This window comes from Periophthalmus magnuspinnatus, chromosome 22 (genome assembly GCF_009829125.3).
Source record: "Periophthalmus magnuspinnatus isolate fPerMag1 chromosome 22, fPerMag1.2.pri, whole genome shotgun sequence".
Classification (NCBI taxonomy): Eukaryota; Metazoa; Chordata; class Actinopteri; order Gobiiformes; family Gobiidae; genus Periophthalmus; species Periophthalmus magnuspinnatus.
The window spans coordinates 20,819,376-20,844,499 of NC_047147.1; the positions used below are offsets into that span (position 1 = coordinate 20,819,376).

A 25,124-nucleotide genomic window follows, 5' to 3' on the forward strand; every position below is an offset into this window, starting at 1 on the left:
CTTGTGAGTGCAGTTTGGGTCAGATACATAGAGATAGGTAATAGTTTTGAGAGCTTTTGCCACGCCCCCTTTTTAGTCGCCTAATTGATCTGCAGGACATCTCCTATTTGTATGTCCATCCTCAGACTTAAATCAAAACAAGGAAAACAACAGTGATAGACAGTATGCTAATAGACAGTATGCTAATAGGTGAGAGAGCACTCATTAGGGGCCTGAACGATTATGCAAAATATGAAGCAGGTACAGTTCACACTTGATGTAGTTCAGTAGACCTATCCAACAAACAGAAACTGTAAACAATAGGTGTGGTAGTTTCAGTGTAGTTCATAGATATAAGGCAGTGTCCACCAGCAATCTGACCCGACCTGAAGAAGCGACTTGTCCAGTTACAGAATTCCATTTTTCTTTTTCCATCAAAAGGTGGGGTTAGGCGGTGGTTGCCATGCTTAAGGTTTTTAGGCACCTTCCTCGTTAGTATAGTGGTGAGTATCCCCGCCTGTCACGCGGGAGACCGGGGTTCAATTCCCCGACGGGGAGGAAATGTTTATTTTTAACCTCCCTGCGTACTCTTACTGTGGTCAACTTGTACGATCATGTTAAGAAAAAAAAACATGTGTAGATTGATCAAATTGGCATTAATCGGTATTACTGAAAAATCCTGTACAGTCTGATTTTTTTTTCACCTCCCCATCACTGTCTACCCACATGTCATTACCAATTTGTCCTCAGTATCACATGTCTTTTTCACCAGTGTATTTGACTCTTTTACCTTGATGTCATTATCTTTGCCCCACCCCAGCTTGAACTATTCTAAAACATTTATAAATCTATAGATAAACTAAAATGTAAACAATGTATTTCTAAATATAATAAAAAAAATTTGGGGGTTGTTTTGCTGCAGGAGGAACTGGTGCACTTCACAAATAGATGGCATCATGAGGAAAGATTATGTGGAAATACTTGAAGCAACATCTCAACACATCAGCCAGGAAGTAAAAGCTTGGGCACGAATGGGTCTTCCAAATGGACAATGACCCGAAGTGTACTGCCAAAATGGTTACAAAGAGGCTTAAAGATAACAAAGTAAATTTTTTGAAATGCCATCAGAAAGCCCTGATCTCAGTTCTATCGAAAATTTATGGGCAGCCTCCAAACCTGGCTCGGTTACACTGTCAGGAGGAATGGGCTGAAATTCCTGCTTTCATTATCCTAGCATGTGGGAAATAGGTCAATAAGGATTACCAAAAATATTTCTAATACAGGAAAAGTTTAGTCTAATTTCATGATAGACAGTGAGAAAAAAATGGGATAAAGAGAAATCACTTTTTTTTTCAAAGAAACCATTGCCTTGCTTTGAGGCTCTATTGCCATTTTTATTTGGAAAAGCTCCCTAGTGGATCTATTTTCCCCTTCCATTCTTCTACGCACCACTTGTCTCGTCACTGTATTAAAACCATACTGTTAACGCATGACCCCGGCGTTGTGTCATCTCCCATTTTCTCATTAAAATTCCTGCCGAGACAATGGACACCAGAACTCCCTCCACCCCTCACCCCCCTCTGGAGTAGGCCTACATCAGCTGTGGGCTTCGCAAACCGCACGACGTGTCAGAGTTGAAAATGTTAGCGCTCTTAATGGGAGCCCGAAAAGGTTAGATCTGATAAAAAGCTGTCAGACGTCCACCAAAAAATGATTTATGACCACATAATAGGACAGTACGGCTCATTTCTCCGCACTGTGAAATGGGGGTTAGGACTTTTGGGTTGCCCGTTATACATCATCTGGCTTGACCACTCGCAAATTCACTGAAGACGCACACATTGTTTCCTATTGCGTGTGGCGCTGTTGTTTTTGTAGCATCGGGATGGCCTCCAGATATTATTTTCTATCTAATATGTGGCGCTTTGTTGTAGGAGAGATGCTATGCTATTTCAAGTGTTAATAGCTTGCAGTTGTAATGATGGCGCCTTCCATGTCTGGAGTCATTTTGCTGTTATAAGTTTGTTAAAATGAAGCTAGCCCCTGTCACAGTGACACATTTTAGACTGTGATTTTTTTCTATAGAGAGAGATTGCTGTATGCTACGGACATAATAACAATAAACCAGCATAATCCCACTAAACTATTCTGTATAGTATAATTACTTTTATAGTATAATTAATTTCCACTTTCAGTTGTAACTGTATCTGAATCAGTTTCATACTGCGTACATTTACTAGTTAACCGCTTTACATGTAATTTGGTGTTCTTCTTTGAACTGAGGTAGGCTAAAAAATGATGACTTTTAAATGATGATCATCAAATATTTAATATTTAGTGACTGTTATTGGTCTGCTAGTACATGTACAGCCTTAAAGCTTTCTGGTTTGCAATTGGGGGTATTTGGCTGGTCACATCAGACTTTTGAAGTCATAAAGAAGAACCTGCTTCTCCACTTTTCCTGTGTCTGAGAGCTGCTCCCTGCTGTGAGCTTTAAAAGAGTGGGGATGGGCGGACATTCTCATGTTAATGAAAGGCCAGTCCGTGTGGACTTGTGAAAACATGTTGTTATGCAAACAGACTTTAAGTAAACACAACTTTTAGATGTGTGGGAAATAAACAGTAAAGCCTAGCAGCTAGCATACACCGTACAGTTTCAAACAGCTAGCATACACTGTAGGCTACAGTCAATCAGCTAGCTCTAGTCTGTGCTCTGATGGTGTGTAGCCACTGCTACGAACTGCTTTCAAAGTCCAAAGTGTAAACCTCATGTAATGTTTGCCCTGCTTCCTTATCTCGTGTCTATGTAGCGCTTTAAGGCACCTTCCTCGTTAGTATAGTGGTGAGTATCCCCGCCTGTCACGCGGGAGACCGGGGTTCAATTCCCCGACGGGGAGGAAATCTTTATGATACAGTGCATGTTCCAAAAAATGGACAAAAGTCTGATAGACTGGATTACTATGGGTCTGTGTGACTGCCACATTAAAGTTGTCTTTATACACCGGATATGATGTTAGGAAGACAAAAATAGAATAGTGACGATGTGTTCCCTGATATATATATGCTGTTTTGCACAGTCTCCTCCTATCATTTACTGCTTGTGTGTTTATGCTATTGTGCCACAATCACATGGCACCTTCCTCGTTAGTATAGTGGTGAGTATCCCCGCCTGTCACGCGGGAGACCGGGGTTCAATTCCCCGACGGGGAGATGATGTGTTTTTGACCCCTGGTATAGTAGTTTAACCAACCGCCCTTAACCAATGCTCACAAGTAGAAATGACTCCAGTGGGCCCAGAAATACATGAAGACTAATTAGGCCCGAGCCCCTACAGGGCGTAGGGCCTATTGCTTCCGCAACGATGAGTGCGAAGCACTCATCGTTGCAGACTGTCTTCACGAAGTTGCGCGCGAAGCGCGCAACTTCGTGGCAGCACCGCGACCTTGCACAGACTCCTGTGTCCTAGCAACCCATGCCGTAGGCATGGGACATGCATATTTGTTCTTGCTAGCATGTCAGCGTCAACATTGAGTCAATGGGCGAAGCCCATTGACTCAATGTTGACGCTGACGCAGCGCGAAGCGCTCATGTTCCCAAACACACTCCTGACATCGAGCCCTATCCAAGCCCCCATGCCGCAGGCATGGGCCATACTTATAACTGCTAAAATGAATGGAAGTCAATGGGAGGTCAATGGCGGACCCCGACGTCATGGCGAATGACGAGCGCGTTAGCGCTCGTCATTCGCCATTGACCCCACGGTGACGTGGGGAAGGTCGAGAGCTTTCAAAAAACGTATAATATGTGTTTCTAATGTTATCGGATATATTGTTTTTGCTAAAAATATTATTATTTTTTTTATTCTTCTTCTGCTCTTTGAGCAGTAATTTCACCCCCTGAACATATTCAAAAACTCACCAAATTTTGCCCAAAATTCAGGTCTGCTGAAAAATTTATTTTTTTATGTGGTGCATCATTGGGCATAAAAAAATGGCGCGACAGCGCCCCCTGCAAAAGTCAAAATACATTGCGTCAATGGGAGACGTCCCGACGTCAACTTTGCCATAGAGCCACGAAATTCGGTACACGCATTCCTCAAGTGATGCCAAAAAAAAAAGATTATTATGGCCACGCCCTCTGACGCACCGGAAGTCGGCCATCTTGGATTGAAAATTCCAAAATGCAAAGTCAGCGTTTTTGCTGACGTCGCATTTTCGTCAACTCCTCTGAAGGCACTTCACCTGCAGGGCTGAAATTCACTGTACATCATCTAGACAAGTGGGGCATCAAAAGTTATCCAATTTATGATGAACCCTTTTACGGTTTCCGTGCGGCGAAGCCGCAAAATTCCATCGGAATTTTTGCGATTTTCAAAAGTCAAAATTTGCTCCCGTTTGCGCATGCAAAGTCCGATTTCGCTCAAATTCGAATCAGTTGTAAAACTTTCGGACCTAAAGCTACTCATTATCACAGAAAGTAAATTGGCGCGATAGCGCCTCCTACAGAACATCTAATACATTTCTATGGAGGGCCGAAAATTTAGTTTTCCCAAATGTTACCAAATTTGACACAAAATTCCATTGGGTCATCCCAATCAATAAAGTCAATCAGACCTATGCCGTCTTTTGCACCGTGTTGCCATGGCGATGCGCCAAACTGCCAATGTTATCCTAATGGGAATCCTCCCAATTTTTCCCATTCATGGGAAAAATATTACTTTCATGGAATAATGTGAAATTTGGCACCATGACTCTTCATGTCATCCTGATCAAAAAAGTCAATCAGACCCAAGTCATATTTTTCACTGTGTTACCATGGCGATGCGCGAAAGCGCCCATGTTATCCTAATGGGAAAATTTCCAAATTTTCGTACATTTCAAAGTCTTATAACGACTTATTACCGTCAACGACGAACATACAATTTTCCACAGTGATTCTTCAGGTCATCCCCGTCAAAAAAGTCCGGGGGGCCAAGTTTGTATTTTGCACGGTGTTGCCATGGCGATGCCTGGAAACCACATGTTTTTGCATTTTGTGCATCAGCACTTCCAATGTGTTTTGACTTGTTTGGTGACAAGTGCAGCCCAAAGCCGCAATAAAAAAGGGACAAGTGGCGCGTTAGCGCCACCCACAGGGAGTGCGGGGCCGGCCTAGTGTGAAGCACGGCCCGCGAGGGCCGTTCGATGCCGCTTGCGGCTTTAATTTTATTTTCAGTCTTCTTCACTGATGAGTGCCATGCAACCCTGGATGGTCCAGATGGATGAAGTGGTGGATGGTTGGTGGACGGCCACCATGTCCCAACAAGGCTGCTACGTCAGCAAGGACGTGGCGGAGTCATGTTTTGTGCTGGAATCATGAGGAGAGAGCTGGTCAGCCCTTTAACGTGTGAAAATGTAACTTGACCTGTTCAAGATGTTTTGATTGAAATAGTTTTTGATTTCAGTAATATGCTAATGCTTCTATTTGAAAAATAAACAAATGACCATTTTCACTTTTTTTTACAACAATAACATGGTTTGTACAACAATAACTCTGTTGTGCATAATAATTTGGAACAGTGTATTTAAAGTTTTTATTTTTGAAAAAATACTGTTATCATTGGGAGGTTTGTTCAATAGCATTCAAATTGTGCTCTCAAGGTTGATGACTTGAAAATTATGATGACTGTCATTTATATTAAGAATTTGCCTAAATCAGAGAAAAAATATCATTTGCATAATAATTTTGAAGGGAGTGTAGAATGTTATGTCATCTGAAACACAGCATCCCTACACTTTCTCCAGTATAACCCAGTCCAGCCCAGCTCAGCTTGTGTTTATACTTTAGCAGAGCCCATGTGGAGCAGGAGCATGGCCTATTGTTTCCTGTGTTTGACGTCCTCCCAGTGAATATTCCACAGCAGAGGGATCACTGCAAACACAATGGAGGCTCCTTTAGGGCCCTTACTGTTTATTTTAGGGGCTCTGCTCTGATTCTTTAATAATTCTATGATTTTAAAGGTGCACTTTTGCAGTCTAATCTGCTCTCTGCACGTGATTTAGACATTGGATCAAAAATTGACTTTTTGGACCTTTCTACCATGTTATAACAGTGTTCTCTCATCAAAAACAGGATGAGAGAAACATGACATCAAATATACAAAATTATATACTAAAACTTCACAAACCTGATGCAATGTGCAGTAGTGTCACTGAAGGGGGGATCAAAGATACGGGAAGCAAAGAAACTTTTTTCTGATACAGCTCAAGATCATTCTAAAGCTATTCATATATTTGTATATTTGTACTGTGAATGAGACATTTTTAGTATGTTGCTCAAATGGATTTATTTGATTGGGACAGTGCATGTAATGGATAGGCATGATACAACATGAATGTAAACACACTGGATTATAGTAAAAAAAAAAAAAAAAAGTATCACTACTTGGGTTATTTTAAAACTCCTTGAGCCAGACACTTAACCCGCCTCGCCCCCAGTGTCTGCGTACATTGGTGTGAATGTAGGCAGTTTACTTTCACTTTCTGTCTACTATTACTGTTGGGCACCTTCCTCGTTAGTATAGTGGTGAGTATCCCCGCCTGTCACGCGGGAGACCGGGGTTCAATTCCCCGACGGGGAGGAGTTGTTTTTTGACCCCTCCCCTTTCACCACTTGTATTGGCTAGCATTCTATTTAGACAATAGAATGTAATTTAGAATGTAATTTTCAACATTAAATGGTAGTACTTTCTTTTATATTTAACATTTTATATCACACATTCATATTTCTTTTCCTTATTTATTTATTTTTTTGGTTTTAATCAGGAAACAGCAACATTACCAGAAATAAGGTTTAGTGAGAAAAAACATACTCCTACTGGACTCATGTTAAAACTCTTACAGTTACAGCAAGTTCTACTCCGCTTCATATTGTACCTCTGCTTAAACCTCTGTCTTCCCATCTCTTCACGTCACCTCATCCGTGTGCATTATCTCCATGTGTCATTTAGCATCTAACCGCTGTATGCTTAAATGAGGCTGGGGAGGGAAGCTAACCTAAGCCACGCTACACCCCAAATGCTAAACTCCCAACTATGTGCGGCCTTACCCTGACACCGCGACGCAGAGAAGACAGCCCCAGTCAAATGAGGTGCTAGCATGTCATCTTGAGGAATTCCTGTTTTGCCATGGAACTTGTTTTAAAAGAGGAGAGGATTTTTTTTTTTGCCAGTGTTCGTCCCCTATGTCATGAGCTATACGGGTTTTTCTCCCTCATTTTCTCAGCCTGGATGCTAAGTGACCTAAGGCAGCGTTTTGTAAAGATATGGGTGATAAGACATGTGCAGACCTCAAATGTTAAAGTATAGGTTTAAAGTTTTTATGTGAAGTAAAAAAAAATTGATCAGTGTTCAGCAGTGAGGTGAACAATGACCCAAACAAACCCTTTTTCGTTTTGGTAGATCTGTCATGTTGTTTTTGCAGATTTTTACGCCAGATGCCCTTTCTGTCATAATAACGGCACAATGCGTGTGATTTATTGCTTACCCTGTGGTGTAATGTCTAGGGATGGGAATCGAGAACCATCAGAATTGTATGTCTCCTCCCCTTAATTTTATTTTTTACCATTTTTGCATTTTTGTCTCTCCATATTTTCATTAGGCTATGTATTTCATGTCACCGAAAAAGAATGAAAGCCACTGTATACAATAACTACCTATATATACATTTATACATTTAATCTGAGCTTTATTTCAATACAATCTGACCAGAAAGAACACATTTTTCAGATGCTCTTAAAACTTTTTCGGCTGTCTTTGTTATTACGTACATTTCGTTTATAATGTTATATTCATCCTTTACCTCGGTCTAAGTTCGTGAACTTGAATGAGTTTTAAAAGACTTCTCTGCTCGTCCTCACTGTCACTATGATTTACGCTCTTCGCCTTATATAAATAGCAGCTTTCCTTACTCTATGGACAGGCTCGAAACTGCGCCCCCATTTTTACACTGGTGGCCAAAAATATATTGCATCCGTCCTGTTCAGGCTACTGTTCAAATAAATGGGAAAAGTGTTGGGATTTAAGTTTAACTATTCGTGGCTGCTGTGCGGGAGACCAGGGTTCAATTCCCTGACGGTGACGAAACATAGCTTTATGACCTTCTTATCTATCATTTCAACAGCTGCAGTTCTCCGGTAACACAGATTTCATGAAAAATAGTGCATGATACTTTTGGGCTACAGTATTTATGGAAAATTAATGCTTTGTGAATGTTTTATGTAACTACTATGCAACCTGTCCTGGTAAGTCTCAAAAGAAAATCTAATTCAGTCAACTGGACAAACATTTTTATGAGTGAATACATTTGGTCACTCACCCAAAAGGCTTTAGTTCTGCCTTATATCTGTGAGAAGGGAGAAGGTAACTACACTGAAACTACCACAGCCTAGTTGTTTACAGTAACGAGTATCTGTTATAAGATATGGTGAACTGAGGTGTGAATTGCTGTTTAATAAACCACACCGTTCAGTATAGTCAGTTCCTCTTTGTAAACAGTTTACTTTACACCTCTGACTATGTAGAGCTGAAGTGCACCTTCCTCGTTAGTATAGTGGTGAGTATCCCCGCCTGTCACGCGGGAGACCGGGGTTCAATTCCCCGACGGGGAGGAAACATGTTTTTGACCCCCCCCCCTCCTTCAATACACCACTGGTATTGACTGGCTGATGTTATTTTTCTCTATAAAAAGTATTTACTAATTGGACTAGTACCTGAATCAATACATGTCTAAGTTATGTAAGTAAATTATGCTTACTTAAATATTCTTTATGGTAATGGTGAACTACCTTAACTTGGTTTGGGTCTGAGGTTGGATTTGTAAATGGGTCACAGGTTGTGCCTTAGATGCCCATTTTTGTTTCAAGATGGATAGTCTTTCCCTTCCCGTTCTGGTAAGATAAATTACTTACAGATAAAATGTGCTAATATCCATTTTGAATACATCTCCCACCTTTTGTCATTAGGCAAACAAGAGGTTACAGCAACCCAAAACCACTGAGTTATAGCGTTTGATTTGATGCCCTTACACAGCTGCATACAGTCATATCCGTGCTGTCTGGCTTTGTAACCTTTGTGCATTGGACACAGAAGAGCTGCCTTAGCTAGCACTGTCCTCCCTCGTCTAAGGAGACCGGCGGACCATGTGACCCATCCAGGAAGTGAATGCAGCCAAATAAAGGAGTAGAGAAAGTCTCAAGTCCACTGCCAACAACCTGGGACTAGTCTGCTCCTCTGTCTCTCTGTCAGCTAATATAATACTGACATTTAGTTGAAGAATTGCTTAAAATGAGTCAAGTTTTCCTGTGTGAATCGCCTGGCTGGAGGTGGAATCCGTATTTGTGTTCTGCATGTGCAACTTCATGACATAGCAAGTGTTTAAGAGCTTTTGGACGGAATGGGGATTTTCTGTCCCAAAGCTGTCTCGGAATTTGATGCAGAAACCACGAATGTTCATAAGCAATATTTTGAGGACTTTTTCCCCATTCAAAAGATATCGTATGTTGTTTTAAATGATTAATTGTTATGGCAACAGTCATAATATTTTATCATTTGGAAAACCAATAGATCGAGCATGTATGTTTTTGGTCACACTAAACCCGGTGAAAAAGGCGTTTGGCTGGTCTATAAAATGAAATATCTCTAGACATTTGCTGTTTCCTTAAAAGGGAGCAGGAGTGAAACAAGCAATATTGGCATCCCATTTACACGTCTGAAGATACTACACTTTTTACCATGTATGATAAATGTTTAAATTGTTAGCTATACTCCTGTACAAAAAGCCAAAAGCATCAAACCTAGTTCACTGACAATGGCAGCACATCTTTTCTGGTTCTGACAAATGCTTTGATTAGAGTTTTTGTCCAGAAAAGGTTTTCAAACCCTGTATCTAGTGTCTGTATAGAGGTGTTGGGCACCTTCCTCGTTAGTATAGTGGTGAGTATCCCCGCCTGTCACGCGGGAGACCGGGGTTCAATTCCCCGACGGGGAGGAAGTATGCTTTTCACCCTCTGGTGTCCTTTTACAACAGCTGCAGTGGTCACTTCATGCAATAATTCAATTGCAACACAAAACGGTAATCTTTTGAACATCTTGTACGATTTGTAGTATTCCAGCTCAAATTTGTGTCTCAAAACTATCCTGCATGGTCTGTCGGGACCCAAGCAAAATATCACAGGGGGGCCTTCAACCAGAGTTCACCACACACACAAATATATCCAACACTGACAAAAATAAAGAACTGTCTAACTAATAGTTAGGCTAATCAACTAATCAAAACTAATCAAAAAAATACTGGAGATGTATTGTTTCATTCTCGCTGGTCTCATTAATCTATAAATCCAAACTCATTTTCTCTGACCACTCAAAAATACACAGTTTAGGTTTTGCCCAGATTGCTGCGTCAAAGGTAAAAATTCGGACTTCTTTGCCGTATTTGTTCTGTGATCAAATTGTATTCATAATGAACGCATGGCTCTATTAGCATAGCATTCATGTTGCCTAAGGGCTTTCCTGTTTATTTTGCACAGTTTAGACTATCAACTTTCAAAAAACTGCCACTGTATTGAGCCAGTATGGACTTGCTCTCTGGAGGCCTCTAGTGGTCAAAGGGCCTCAAACTTTTGCTTGGATGTTGTTTGGTTGAATATAGATATTTATGGCAGTTTTAGTTGGGGATGGGCCAATATGGATTTTTTATTTTTTTTGCCAATATTCAATATTTGGCCTGCTGCTGTAGCTGGATACGCGATATTTGCCGATACCGATGCTTACCTTTTAAAATCCACAGCAAGACCCACAAGTTGAAGTAAAGATTACAAATTAGCTTTTCATTTTTCAGTTCAAAAAGACAAATCTGATGAACTTGAGCACACAGAAAATGTATCGAGGATCTGTATTGAGTCTCGATATAATAAAAATCGATCAATATCAGCTGATACCGATACTGGAACTGATATATCGCCTATCCCTAGTTTTATTACAGTGTATTTTCCCCCAAAACAAATCCTCATATCCCCATATTGCACCATCTCAAGGTCTCCCCAAACTCCAAACTATCCCAGTGTTATTCCCCTCCTTCCCTATGACCTCTTCCATCTCCGGCTTGCGTTAGCTTCGACCATAGAATATTTATCCCCGCGCGAGTGGGTTAGACAAAGCGTCATATTTGTATTTGCTGCGAGGAGCTGTGTGGGCAGATAATGCAGGTCCACAGAGGGCCATCAGTCACCTGGGCGGGCTGCAGGCTGCTGATAAGTGTTTCCTCAAAGATAACCCAGACACAGGGCTGTTTATAGGTCCACTGTCCCTCAGCTAACCTTGTGGTGTCTTTAGCACAGACCGATCCCTCCATTTTTTTCCTCTTTTTTTTTGTTGTTGTATTTTTTTCTTTCTATCCCGTCCGCAACATCACCTTGCCCCAGACTTCCTCTCTCAAGCTTATTTCTTTCTGAAATGCAGACACTTTTTTGGACACAACGGTCACAGGTTTTTTTTTAAAAGATCAATCTATGGTTCAGAATTATTGAACGTATGTCATGCACGCAAATATTCCCACACATCTTTTTATATTGTTGTAACATTTTAATAATGTTATTGCTACATGACTTTTCAGAGGTTTGGGCCATGTTCTGATTGTTCCCCTTCTCATTTACCTTCTCGATGTTGTATTTCAAGAGATTCATGCATGTTTGAGTAATCTTTGTAGTCCTGTAAGACGTTGCTCTGAGCCAGTCCTTTTTTCATTTGCTCACCGTGTTACCAATTTTATTTTCTTAATCAGTGATACATGTAGTATTCGTCTGTGTAATGTAGTTATTACAAATGAATAACAATCTGCTGCTGGTTAGTGTGATATGCAGATATCCATAGAAGGGGCCGGCAGCATGTGGTCCTTTGCTGTGATGACGTTTATGGCTACGTACCACAAAGGGGTAGGCGAGAATCGATTCTAATACCTCATTGGGCACTGCAATTTTCCAACCTGGAAGTCAGTGGACTTGTTTCTTTTCTGAAGTTACTTTAGATGAATATTGCAATTTAAAATGTCCAAATTATAACCGTAATGATGGGTGTCATAAATTATAACTATAGTAAACACAAGCACATTATGTCTGCTTTAATTTATTACTTCATTGTTTATGCATTAGTTTGTCAGTAGTTTATGATTACATCATAACCTTTCATGCAATTCCAGATCATGAATTCACAGGAATTAACATGATTTATTTATCTTGAATACCACATGAGTTATGTCACCCAATGAACTCATTAGTAACGATCCTAAGGTATCATTTGGGCCAATTCTCATGGATGCCTCATGGCCAAGAAAAACTGGGCAAGACAAGGCAAGACAAGTTTATTTGTATAGCACAATTGTTACACAAAGTAATTCAAAGTCCTTTACAGAATAAGAAAGACATTAGAATCACAATACAATAAATCGAAACATAGATAATCATCATAAAATTAACATTAAAAGAGTCTGCTAAAAGAGTAGTTTATAGTCTTACACCTTTGCTTGGAATTATATATTATATTTTATCCTTTTGCAGCCTTTTCATATGTTTTATTATCATTTTGTCTATGATAGATATGTTTTATATACAGTATTTTAATTTTGAATATCTTTCTAAACTATTTTAATTAGCTTGTTGGCAGGATCACGCACCTTTACCTGTCACCATACTGTTAAATATTCTTCTTTAAATTTGCCCTTGAAAATATTTGCTTAGGATTATACCTTTGGATTTAGTTTTTGTTGGGTATTTTTTCTTCTTGTCGTTCTCCTTGTAGCTGGTGGCAGTCTTTGTGATCGATGCCGCTGTGAGTGAAGTGGACTCCCACACGAGCGACCATTCATTTGACTGAACTCTGCTTCATATTTCACTGTTCATTCTCTCGGATGGGTTGTCTCCAGAAATGTTGAAAGAGATACAAGTTTTCCCCCCACTGGCCTGGCACTGGTTAAAAGGCATTTTAGGGACCCTCTCTGCCCCCTCCTCCGTCCTGAATCTTTGTTCCCGGGATCTGGTTTGGATTTCGCGTCTCCCTGCGCTCTGATTGCCTGATAGCTTAAACATCTCGGCGCGTTTCAGAGTGTGGGTAATCCAAGACACATGAGCGAACCGCTGTCCCAAGTCCTGACCTCCTGAATTCGCTTGTCGATTGTGCCGGTTTAAGTACAGTTTGGGGAAACGGGGACGAAGAAACTTGACATTTCAGGGTTTTAAATCATGTTATAATTGTTGCACCTCAAAAATCCAACAGTGTTTTTGTGTGTTTAATTATCTTCACCTTTAAAGGCCATGTACCTGATTTTTTTAGCCAAATTAGTCTTGCTCCAGTACAGATATATTGCATAAGCAGCTCTTGAGGTTAAAATATGTCCACCACATGCTAATTACACACAAATTATAAAGAGTCTTATTGTCCGCAAATCAGGAAGCGAGCGTTAGCATGCTCTAGTTGTTCTTTGCATTACCATGACTGCGAAACTCCACACTCAAAGGTTGTGTAAAGTGCTTATAAACTCATCCCTGTGAAAAAATTTGAAATCTCAGAATGCATAAGGTAAATGAGAAATAACGTTGGACCACTGCGAACTGTATGGCATTAAACAATAATTATAAATGCTCAAAAATACATTGGAAACACAGATCTGACCTGTATTCGGTTTTTCATTTTGATAGGAGTCAATTTTCTTTTGCTACCTGGATGTCTGAGAGATTACACAGATGTTTATGGTAAGAACTGCTGCAAAAACAAATTGTAAAGTTCCAAATAAGGTTATAAAGTGATATTTTTGCAGTTTTGGGGGAAATTTGGGAATAATTTCATATTTGTGAGATTCTTAAAACTCATCTAATACATATAAAGGTACATTTTCATCATCTGTTTAATGTTTTTGCGATACTCACCTATTGTAAATCGCTCATTGCCGTTCCAAAAATGTTTATTAATTTTAAACTAAAAGGACACCTCTTATCTTAATGATTCCCAAAGCACACAGCTCTACTCTAAACACCCTTATAATCTGTTTTGCCATATCTACAAGTGTTCCTTTGTATGATAAATGTGGCCGCTCATAGTGAGGCTTAGCTGTAGATATGAGCCTAATTCTGATTCAGTCTTTGTGCAGATGTAACGTTTCATTGCAGGAGCTCTGATACCTGATCCTTCCTGTGAGCGTGAAGGAGATAACCTGAACAAGGGAGATATTAACTGTACAGAGGAGGAAGAGGATAGCAGTGTGTTTGTATCTTGTAGGACTATTGTAAAATTAATGCAAATAAATAAATCAAACGTGGATTTTTTTTTTATTAATTTTGCAAAAGTATCAACTTGTTCTGGAGTCTTGCAAGACATTTTTTGTCAAGTGTATTTTACAATCCTTACACTGACGTTTGATCGCTGTGGAAAAATACGGCATTAGCATTGTTAGCATGTTTTGCAAAAGCTAATGGAGGCAGACCAGGTCAAAGCTTAGGAGTTACAAGTGCACAAAATAATTTATGTTTGGGGACAGGATGTTTTTAAAGTCTGTAAACATTACAGAGAGCCCTTTTGGTTTGTTGCCAGATGTATTGTCAAATGGGTGTTGCAGAGTTACTATATAAAGTTTAAGTGTATATATATATGTGTGTGTGTCTTTGTTTTTAATCAATGTTGAATTATTGTACTGGAAAATTGCGCGAAAAGCAAAGGTTTCTCCATAGAGACAAGCGAGTGGCAGATCCTCAACCAGAAGAGTTATGTAGTCCACTTTTGTGCCGTTGCAAATTTCACAGTAAAATGCCATGATTCTCTCCTTGTTCCCCCTCACTGCCTTCCCTCCCGTGATCCCAGTGCTTTTAAAGGACCCCCTCCTCTCCCCACAGTGAACGGGGCAGAGCGGGATTGAGCCATCTCCCCACAGCGCCCTGATTTAAACTGACCCAAAGTGACCAGGGTCCCATCCGCTGTCCAACCTGACACTCCAAATTCTCCTCTCCTCCGCATACAAGCCAAGTGAAAAGCATTAACTCTTTTGGAGACTTGGTTTGCAGGACTTTGCAGACTTTCTCCCGGCCTCGGTGATGAGAAGCGGATCAGACACGTTTACATTGGGTTTATTTTCACTTGCGGTTTCTTTGTCAAGGCCAAGCTGGGACTCAGGATAAGTTAAAGCACAAAGTTGGGAATGACTGTCCAAACTGTCACAGCCGAAGTTGATTCTAAGACTGCTAAACTTGTTTACTAGTTCAGATTGGGCCTGTTCTTTCATGCACAACATTCACAGAGAACCCCTAATCAAACTGAAATCGCCTTTGCCCCAAAACCTGGAAGAGTGAAGTGCGATATATTGCTAAAGTAAATAAAGACGATAAACAGTAATATCGTAACAATAGATTAGAATTACTCACAAAAACTCACGAAAAACTGTTTGTATCTATCATGGAAGATCAGAATTCAACTTTGTATACCTCAAATCTTATCATACTGCAAAAAAACAACCAAACATTTCCCACTACTATAAAGACAAAGTACACATAATAAATATTGACTGCCAAAAATTATTGTTGTAATTATGATTTATTGAGCGATAACGATGTAGGCCAGTGGTTTGATTAGGCCTAGTCAGTTTCCTGTGAGCCCGTTTCCTCATCACAAACATCCCTTGAGTTGTGTTTTGTTTCATTCACACATGTTTAACACACAAATCTTCCATATTTAGGCCGAGTTCTTCTCTCAAACAGAAAAAAAACTACTACTTCATGACATCACAAGCTGGAACAGAGCATTTTGATTCATAATTAAGGGTTTCCCAATCATGCGTGAATGAAACAAAACACCACTCGAGGTAACAACTTTTTAACATGACTTAAAGCTTAGAAGAGTGAATAATATTTTGCTGGTTCTTTCTTATTCTGTGCAGTTGAATGCCTCTCCTAGTCTGCACCTAATGTAATCGGCCTGTTCTTTCACATGTAGCAGGTACCCAAAGCTTCATCATGTGTCATTGGGGTTTGGAAGAACTACAACACCTCAATGGTAGTTTACATGCATTTTATATATGGTTTTAAATTGGATAGGGTTTTCCTGGCATGTAAACATAGTGAACGTTTACAGCACGTTTTGTAATATAAAGTATATAACCATTACCTCACGTTTAATTGCACATGTTTATCTTTCTCAAAAAACTCACAAACCAAATATTAAAGCAAAAATGAATGATGTTTTATCTTCACGGTTGTATTGGATTTCAGCGAGACAAACTTGTTCCTGTTCCAATTCGATGTAGCAGGACTCATTTGAATTGACTTGTAAAATGGCGGCAAGTGGCTGTGCTATAACTTTTGACATAAAATCGGTACCTGTCAAATTTTGGCGTTAAACTAAATTGGAGTCATCAGATTTGTGTATGAGTACATCTGACATTTTCATATCTGGCACTAAATACGAACTTTGAAGTGATTCTAAAGTGAACTGTTTGAAGATGGCGTTCAGCAGCACTTAGGCAAAGCAAGTATATTTGGAAGTAACTGTTCCAGGTTTTAGCTGCATAAAACTGAAACGCTGATTCCCCATGTTTAGTCCTGACTCTGGAGGCCGGTCCCTGAAGTCCTCAGAGTGTGAGATGGTTCATGTGGCACTAACATCGGACATGTAATTTGGTACTAAGCCATGAAGAGACTTGTGGACAAACAGAGCTGTTTTCTGAGACACAGGAGTCAGTGCAGAGACCTGAGCACAGCCCTCCAGCCCAAATAAGAGCCAGGTTTGTGGAGATGCAAGCCTGCTCACAGTAAGGATGCTATGTTTGTCTATTTGTTGGCTTAAAAGTGACTTATTCAAGCTTTAAACTATGTAATCCCTTTGAAGATCTGTTTCTTCCTACTTTAAATCTATCTTAAGCTAATTTTCAAACATGCTAAGTCTGCTTTAAATCCAGCTCTGTTTCAGACAGGTTTTAGTCCCGGTCTCGCTTAAACTCACAAAGACTTTTCTGTCATGGCATTCGGTGTGTAAAGTTTAAAAATCAAAGTTCAATTACATTACTGGCTCCATCTCCCTATTTGGTCCGGATCTCTTTCAACAGACCCGTGTTTTTTCAGCCGACGACCATTTTAGCTCCTCCAAACCCACTCTTCACTGTCTACCATCCTCCTCCTCTTCCTCCCATTTTCACTCATGGTCTGCATTAAAACCACTATAAATCACCTACATCATAATCACTAACCATTTAAGCTTTCGACCGCTACGTTTGAAACAAAACACTCACATCGGACTTTGAACTTGGCGTACTTTTTCTCCCTTTTGTAATGTTTTGCTTTCAAATTGCCGAAAAGGGTTCATGGGAACTCCACTCCGAGGTTACCTGCACCCCTCTCTGTATCTCAATGGAAAACGAAAAAAAACCCAAAACATTACGACAGCAAGAATGTTTTCGTAGCTAGGTGAAATATCGCTAACCCTGTCAGACGCCATTTGGAAAGAGGAGGCCTACATATTTTAATCAGCGTTTCGTACAGAGAGAGACAGGGGTCGGCTAATTGTGGCGTTTGATGTCATGTTAGCTTGGCGGGTTGGGTTTGATGGGGTCTGGCTGAAAAATCCCCTCTAGACGTACTTTATCACGAGCGGCTAAGTGAAAAACTGCTCGGAGGTCTTAGGCTTCTCAATGCTGGTTTCCTGTCGGCCCCGCGTTCAACTTCAACCTCCACCTCTCTGAATATGCATCACAACCGAGCCGGAGTTTAGGGACAGACCAGTGCCGGAATCAGCTATTTGTGATCTATTTGTGGTTAGGGAGGAGGAGTGACGTCAAGGGTTTGAGAACATAAGGTCCTATGACAACATAAGGTCACAGACTTCAAAGGAGGTTTCTTGTGTGTACATTAAAGCCTCAGTATGTAGCTTTTACTTTACTTTTTTCATTTTGGTTGAGTTAATTTCACTGAAAAAAGTGTTCTTACTGTGAGCGGGCTTGCATCTCCACAAATCTGACTCTTATTTGACCCGAAGAGGGGATCCTCCTGGTAGCTTCTATGGAAATTGTTGTTCCCTTGGCTGTAATTTTCCACAGTATGTCCTAAAGTTCATCTATCTCCATGAAGAATGTGGTTTTAACTTTCTGTTGCCATGGAATCATCCAGGTGATGTGCCTCCAGAAAGTTACATAAGATAGCTTTAAGATGTTAGTTTCACCTTGTTGTCACAGCTGTTATGGCCGATTTACTACCCGGATCTATTTACATTTACATTTAAACTAAATGTAGAACAGAAAGGACAAGATCACGGATATAAGCCGTCGAAATGAGTTTCCTCTGCAGGGTGGTTGGGCGCTCTCTTAGAGATAGGGTAAGGAGCTTGGTCACATGGGAGGAGCTCGGAGTAGAGCCGCTGCTCCTCCACGTTGAGAGGCGCCAGCTCAGAAGGTTCAGGCATCTCTTCCGGATGCCTCTTGGACGCCTCCCTGGGGAGGTGTTCCGGGCGGCAGAGAGGAGACCCAGGACACATTGGAGGGACTATGTCTCTCGGCTGGCCTGGGAACGCCTTGGGGTCCCACCGGAGGAGCTGGAGGAAGTGTCTGGGGTGAGGGAAGTCTGGGAGTCCCTGCATAGACTGCTGCCCCTGTGACCCAGCCCTGGGTAAGCGGAAGAAAATGGATGGATGGATAGATTTTAATTAAAGTCAACTCAGATACATTTAATCCACTTTACATTAGATCACATTTAACTTTGTTTTAAAATCCAAAACTTGTAAAAGAAAAAAAACAAATTAAATTTGTTAAAATTGCTTGAACTTGAACATTTTGAGTAAATTTGAGAACATTTTGACTTGTCTTCTGTATCATTCACTATGTAACTTTTAGTGTGCAGGTCTACCACCAGCTTGTTTCCAGTTTGGTTTCCAGTTGTGCATTTATTCAACCTCTACTAGAGCTGCAATAACTAAAATTACACTCACAGTTTTAATTGACACAATTAGCAAATCACAAAGACTACAGTTTTTGAAGTGCCATCGTTTCCTCTACAAACAACAAAATCTCCTGTCTTATTCTGCATAAAAACTGCTAACCCTGTAGTTCAGATCTGTACTAACACGTTCTGAAATGTGATTCTTGTATTAGTTTGTCAGTTCATACTTCAGTCTTTTTGTCAATTCCCCTGGACATGTTTAAAATACGATCTTTGAACAGAATCCCATTATTAAAACATAAATCGCAAATCTAAGTGCAATGCTTGTCAGAAAAATCACTATTAGATAGTAGCCCTAACCTCCACCTTTCCACCACTGGTGATCTATTTGCGGTTCGGGAAGAAAAATTGCGTTGGTGGTTTGAGAACATAAGGTCCCATTCACAGACTTCAAAGCAGGTTTCATGTGGTATAGACTGTCCATTAAGATATTATTATTTTACAGTGTGCAGTTTGTCATAGTCAGATCTGCAAAATACATTTGAACCAGGAGAAAATGAATGCTCCTCTTTCATGACAAGCCAGTATGTAAATGAGCTGGATGGACAAACTCTGGGCAGGTAGAGACGCCATAGAAGCAATGATGATATAGTGTGGTGTACTGATACTTTACAGTGACCTCGTGCCGGGGGTTCTGCATATATGTCTATGGTGAAATGTTCAGCAGTTACCATGATGCCACAACGCACACATTAGCAAACATTAGCCTGTGATCAATATGAGCGTGCACGGTCCTGTTTGGGTATGTGATGTTTTAAAAAATGGTGAGAGTGAGTAACTGAAAAACTGCTAATGCTAGCTAGCTTGCGAGTGTAATGTTACTTGAGAGGGATTTATTTAACAGCACAAATCAGTTCACCTGTTGTAGTTCCAGCTAAATTTGTGCTTTATGGTCAGATGGTGTTAAAACAAAGCTTAGATTAAGGTTTAACTTGAGTAACAGAGCTTCAGACATAGCAGTGCTGCATGTTAGCTTTGCACCCCCCTGCAACTTCCCCCAGAGAATTTTGATGAAATGTATCAATAGTGCAAGGCTGAGAGACAGTGTTAGTAAAGAGGAGGAGATGAAGAGGTTGAAGAGGCTATTGGTTCTGCTGCTGTGGTGGTGACAGGAGGGTCAAAAAGGGCAGAGAAAGGCCATCTACTATATACAAATGCCTTGAGAGATGATTGGTTGACACGTAAAGGTAGCGGACTGTGATTGGCTAATAGTTACAGACAGATGCTAACGAGGAAGGACAAATAAACTTCCAATTATTGCCAGCAGGGGGTGTAAAACTCCTGTTCTAGGGGGTTAAATGGAAAGTGAAACTGTTGAAAGAACACATTTACCATTTATAACTTTGTTTAAAGGTGCACTATGCAACTTTTCTTGTGGAAGATCTGTCACATGCTTGTTACCATGGAGATGTTATTGCTTTTCCACTGCATGGCATTAAACACTGTGCATGGCATTATCTATTTTCATGGACACAAGAAGGTGACACCACATCAAGTAATAGGTTGTATCTATGGAAAGCTGACCCCATTTCCAGGGAATTGCTAGACTTTGATGTATGGAGTTTAAAAACAGAGTAGAATACTTCCTGTACTACTACTTGATGGCATCACAAGGGGCGTTTTTTGTTTTTTTTTCTGTTTGCCAGAACTCAGCCTAAATCTGCAGGGTGTGTGTGTTAAACTTGTGTCAATGAAACAAAACACAACTCCAGGTATGTTTGTGATGAGGGAAGATTATAACATAGATACAATTAGCGTGATATAGGCGCTTTAATGAATATAGTCGCACAGCCCCCCGGTCTCCTCTTAGCTGTAGCCCGGTGGGTGAGGGAGGGGCTGGAAGGGGATATACACAGTAAATTGTGTTTGACAGAGTAGGGTTTGTGGGTTTGTCGCGGCTTGTCTTTGGCTGTTCCTCGTACTTCCTCGTACTTCCTCCTGCCTTAGATAAGCTGGGGAGGTGGGCCATACCAAGGTGAGTGCGGTGTGTGTGGAGAGGGGGGGGGAGTGCTGATTTAGGAGCAAAACTCTGCGACAGGGGGCATGTGGAGTGGAGACATCCATCATTCAGACCCGAGTCCTGCCCTTAGCTTTAGTGCAGTGTTTTGAGTGAGCATGGGTGGAGTGGTGAATATGCAAATGTGTAAAATAAAAATGTTGGAATTTATTTGTAATTCATTTGAAATGTGAGTTCAAATGTTTGATTTATTTCCCATGTAAACATATTCAAATATAAACTTCTTTTTTTTTAATTTACAGTGTATTAAAAGTAAAGGAAGAATGGGATACATGGGATATATACTTTAATGTGAATGATGTACACTTCATATTTATTTAAAAAATTCAAAAGTGCAGTAAATAGCAAAAAATAAAAAAAACATTTAAAAAAAAAAAGAAAAATGAATTAAAATTGCATTGAATTTTAACAATTTCATATTGATTTAAAGCAGATCTGTTTTGCAAAATCAACATTTCATAGCTTTGGTGTGATTGGTGCATGTTTGAACATCTTTAATCATCTATTTTAAAGGCTCCACTGTTCTGTACTTACTTCATTCTCCAATTTTCATTTATTTAATCGGTGATATACTTAGGATTCTGCAGCACTGCGTAGTCATTTTGATACAAATGGAAAAAAAAATCTGCTACTCACGAGGATGATGTGCAGCTATCAGAGGTGAAGATGTTTACGCCTACATCAGCTCCTATTGGGCACCTCAGTTTTCTAACTCAGAAGTCAGCGGATTTGTTTCTTTTGTTAAGATGAATATTGTAAGGATTTAAAATGTCCAAATTTTAACATAATGATCCACGGGTGTCATAGATTATAGCTATATAGCAGACTCCAGCACAGTAGGCCTTTAAATCAATTTTGACTCTCTAGTTTCTTATAAAAAGGTGCAACCGTAGCTTTTCTAGTTGATGGTCTCCATGGAAATACTGTATCTTCACTTGGAACTTTCGACAGTATGGCATTAAACTTGTGTATCAAGCATTTACATTTAGTTTTTAAATCAAAAAGTACCTTGACAAAAACATGCATGTGACTTGCCTCCCCACAGACAATAACGTAACCTGCACCTGATTGTCTCCATGGAGATTTAAGTATATTAAGGAAAAGTTTAACATCATACTGTGGAACATTTCAGGCAGCACAACAAATATTTTTTTACTGTATGCATTTTCACTTAAGATCGGGAAAGCTTCTCCAAACCCTCTTCTTGGACCAACCTTTCAAATAATATTTTTCATAATAATTCTCTCATTTGAATGAAATTTCCCTTACCTACACCACTAGACCATCACAAGCATGTCTTTATATCCATCTAAATTATGTCTGTTTGCGTCTTTCCATCCACGCTGAGTCCACTCCACCTTCCTCCGTTTATTTTTCTCCACATCTCTGCTCTGCTTTCCCCTTGATTTAAAATTCAAGATGGCGGCTCGGCTGGGGTAAATAAATTAGCCGTCACAACCGCGGCGTATGAGAGCCTTCCTCTTCTCCGCGCCCCCACAGAGAAGTATTTATGACCGTTAATGCCGTCCGAGGCCTTTTGTGGCAAGACTTTTGTGAATCTTGGCTCCGCTGGCTTGTTTTTGCTGGCCACCGTAGCTCCAGCTCATACGTTCAAATATGCTGTGTGTCATGCGTTGATTTAAGGAGGAGATATTTCATAGCAGGGCTGTAGCAAAAACTAGCGGAGAGGCTAAAGTGTTGCGGATTCTTCGGGAATGACAATGTTTTTATAAGTGAGGGGAAGTTGGAAGTTGATACGTGGATGTATTGCATAATGGCTAAGAAGTTTTCAGAATACGCTTTTGCACATTTGTGGTCGAGGGGGGGTTTCTGCTGGCCGCTCGCCTGGGGTCCTGAATATACACTTAGTCAGTACTTTACGATGAGTAGGTCCGCGGTAGGCATGGGACAATGGCGAAATTTGGTATCGTGATTATCAACGCCGAAGTAACTGCAATTAACAATTATATCAAGGTAATTATTAAAGTCGCCGACAGTTTAAAAATGTTACGGATATATGATTAATTATAATTTTTATGTTATGAAAAGTGAGTTAACCAAAGAGACCGAAGTGCGTCACATAAAAGTCAACACAAAACAAATATACAGATAACACGATACTTAGGAACAGAACAATAAAACTCCCAAGATATCCTGTCTAGCTTGTATTAAATGCCAGGGAGAAGAGGTGGATTTCGGTCTAGTTTATAGACTGTGTAAAGAAGTGGAGTAAGCCAGTGTGACGTCACCCATAGTGTTCGGCTCCAGTCAAATGAAGCTCATCGAGGGTAGCAGGTATAGGGGCCAATTTGTAGTCGAGTTCCATGTTTGGATTTTTGGAGTGCGAGTGTTATAGCAACCAAAGAGCCAATGTGGAGCGAAGCTGTTGAAGATAATGTCCCTCCCTGCCCTGATTTGTCTGTTATTAATGTCCATATCTTGAGTTGATGACACAATGGCGAAATAAAAATACCAGGATCATGTAGAACAGAGGACTGAAAAAACATCTAGCTCTAAACTGTTAATCTGAGGTGAGAGAAATTTGATTTTGTTCAAAATGATGGGTAACCAATGGGTAACCAATTTGACCTAATAGTTGTCAAAAAAATCCAATATGGGATACTAATCGATACTAAAACTAAAATTGAAACTAGATAGTCCTTTGAGCAGTTGTTAATACTAAAAAAAAGTCACATAGGACAGAAATGAACCTTTCCTGAATATCTTTAGAATGATCTTGAGCTGAATCAGAACAAGTATAAGACACAGACTGGACCACTATGGAACCTACTGGACGACTGAGGGATTACACAGATATAAAGCCACATGGGAATATAAGAAAGTATTAGGCTTTAATATTGAAAATAACATTCTATTGTCTAAATAAAAAGTGTCTTTTATTATCATTGTGGTATCAGTATTTCAGTATCAAGTCTATTCCTTGGTATTGAAATCGAGCTTGAAATTTTAGTATCATGACGACACTAATTACCAGTGAGCTCTTTTGTTGTCACTGAAATAAACAAATCTGATTGGATGGTACTGTCAGAATCTGGCTGGAGACGCAACAGCAGGAGTGGTGACCAGACTGATGTCACTCAGTCTAGACTTGATGACAGCGCTGATGATAAGTAATGTTAACCAATGGAATATGTAGGCCTGTAACCATAACACATTAGTAGATAGATATATAGATATGATGCTCCTGAAAATATCACGATACAAGGTAATACTGAAGGGATTTTATAACACTAACACAATAACCCAAAACAGGATAATCCCAGTAAACATTTGTCTTAGTGGACTATTCTCCTTATTCCAGTGCATAATCATCGGGGTTGTATTATTGTCCATGAGTCTGTCGATTTTGAAAGAAAATCAGTGCCACCACAAAGAAAGCACAGTTCAGTTACATTTACGGCAAAAGTGGGCAGGGCCAAATATGGTCAGTATTGTAATAAAATGTTTCCAAATAAATAAATACAACCAAACACTTTGTAGTTAGTTCTAGTATCTATAATGAGTCATAGATGCTCAAAAAATAAGAAAAAAATGCCCCACTATTGCAAAGAAAACGTACACATGCTAATTATGGAGTCTGAAAAAATCTTGTTTTATCCGTCATATCTTAGCAGTAAGTCAATGTAAGTTATTATCTTCACAGGCCTACCAGGAAGTGTTTCATTTCTATAACCAGACTCATTTTAATAACTTGGATAAAGCTTCATATCTCAATCAAATCTTTGTGTTATAATTTCACCCAAATGTTTTTACTGTACTGCTTTGTTTTCGATGTCAGTATGAGTCTTTCCACCTGTTCTTAATGTTGTATCCATGCTTGTGTATTCTTGCTTGTCTTTAAAACTTGTGATGGAAACACATCTAAAAATAACATGCCAAATTTAGTTAGCAGAAAACATTAGCATTTCTTTCGTTATTTTGAGACCGCACAACTGCAGCGCATGGCTAAAGGCTAAAGTCAGTCTTTCAGAGGTGGGTAGTACTCAGTTATAGTTAAATTGTGCTTTTCTGAGTACTTTTTTAGCAGCTACTTTTACTCCTACTTTTTAATCGAAGTAACAGTAGTCTTACTTGAGTAAAATGGTGCGCTCACTTATAGCACCAGGGAAAC

The 25,124-nt window shown here is 39.9% G+C and overlaps 1 protein-coding gene and 6 non-coding genes across 8 annotated transcripts in view; all 7 read left to right on the plus strand.

The window, feature by feature from the left end:
- Window positions 1–25,124, plus strand: part of cdin1 (CDAN1 interacting nuclease 1) — a 146,663-nt gene that overhangs the window by 80,480 nt on the left and 41,059 nt on the right. The window lies entirely within an intron of this gene.
- trnad-guc (transfer RNA aspartic acid (anticodon GUC)) lies at window positions 466–537 on the plus strand. The gene has a single exon. It is a non-coding gene; the product is annotated as a tRNA-Asp (tRNA).
- trnad-guc (transfer RNA aspartic acid (anticodon GUC)) lies at window positions 2,805–2,876 on the plus strand. The gene has a single exon. It is a non-coding gene; the product is annotated as a tRNA-Asp (tRNA).
- Window positions 3,118–3,189, plus strand: trnad-guc (transfer RNA aspartic acid (anticodon GUC)). Its single transcript has one exon. It is a non-coding gene; the product is annotated as a tRNA-Asp (tRNA).
- On the plus strand, window positions 6,527–6,598 carry trnad-guc (transfer RNA aspartic acid (anticodon GUC)). Its single transcript has one exon. It is a non-coding gene; the product is annotated as a tRNA-Asp (tRNA).
- trnad-guc (transfer RNA aspartic acid (anticodon GUC)) lies at window positions 8,554–8,625 on the plus strand. The gene has a single exon. It is a non-coding gene; the product is annotated as a tRNA-Asp (tRNA).
- Window positions 9,933–10,004, plus strand: trnad-guc (transfer RNA aspartic acid (anticodon GUC)). Its single transcript has one exon. It is a non-coding gene; the product is annotated as a tRNA-Asp (tRNA).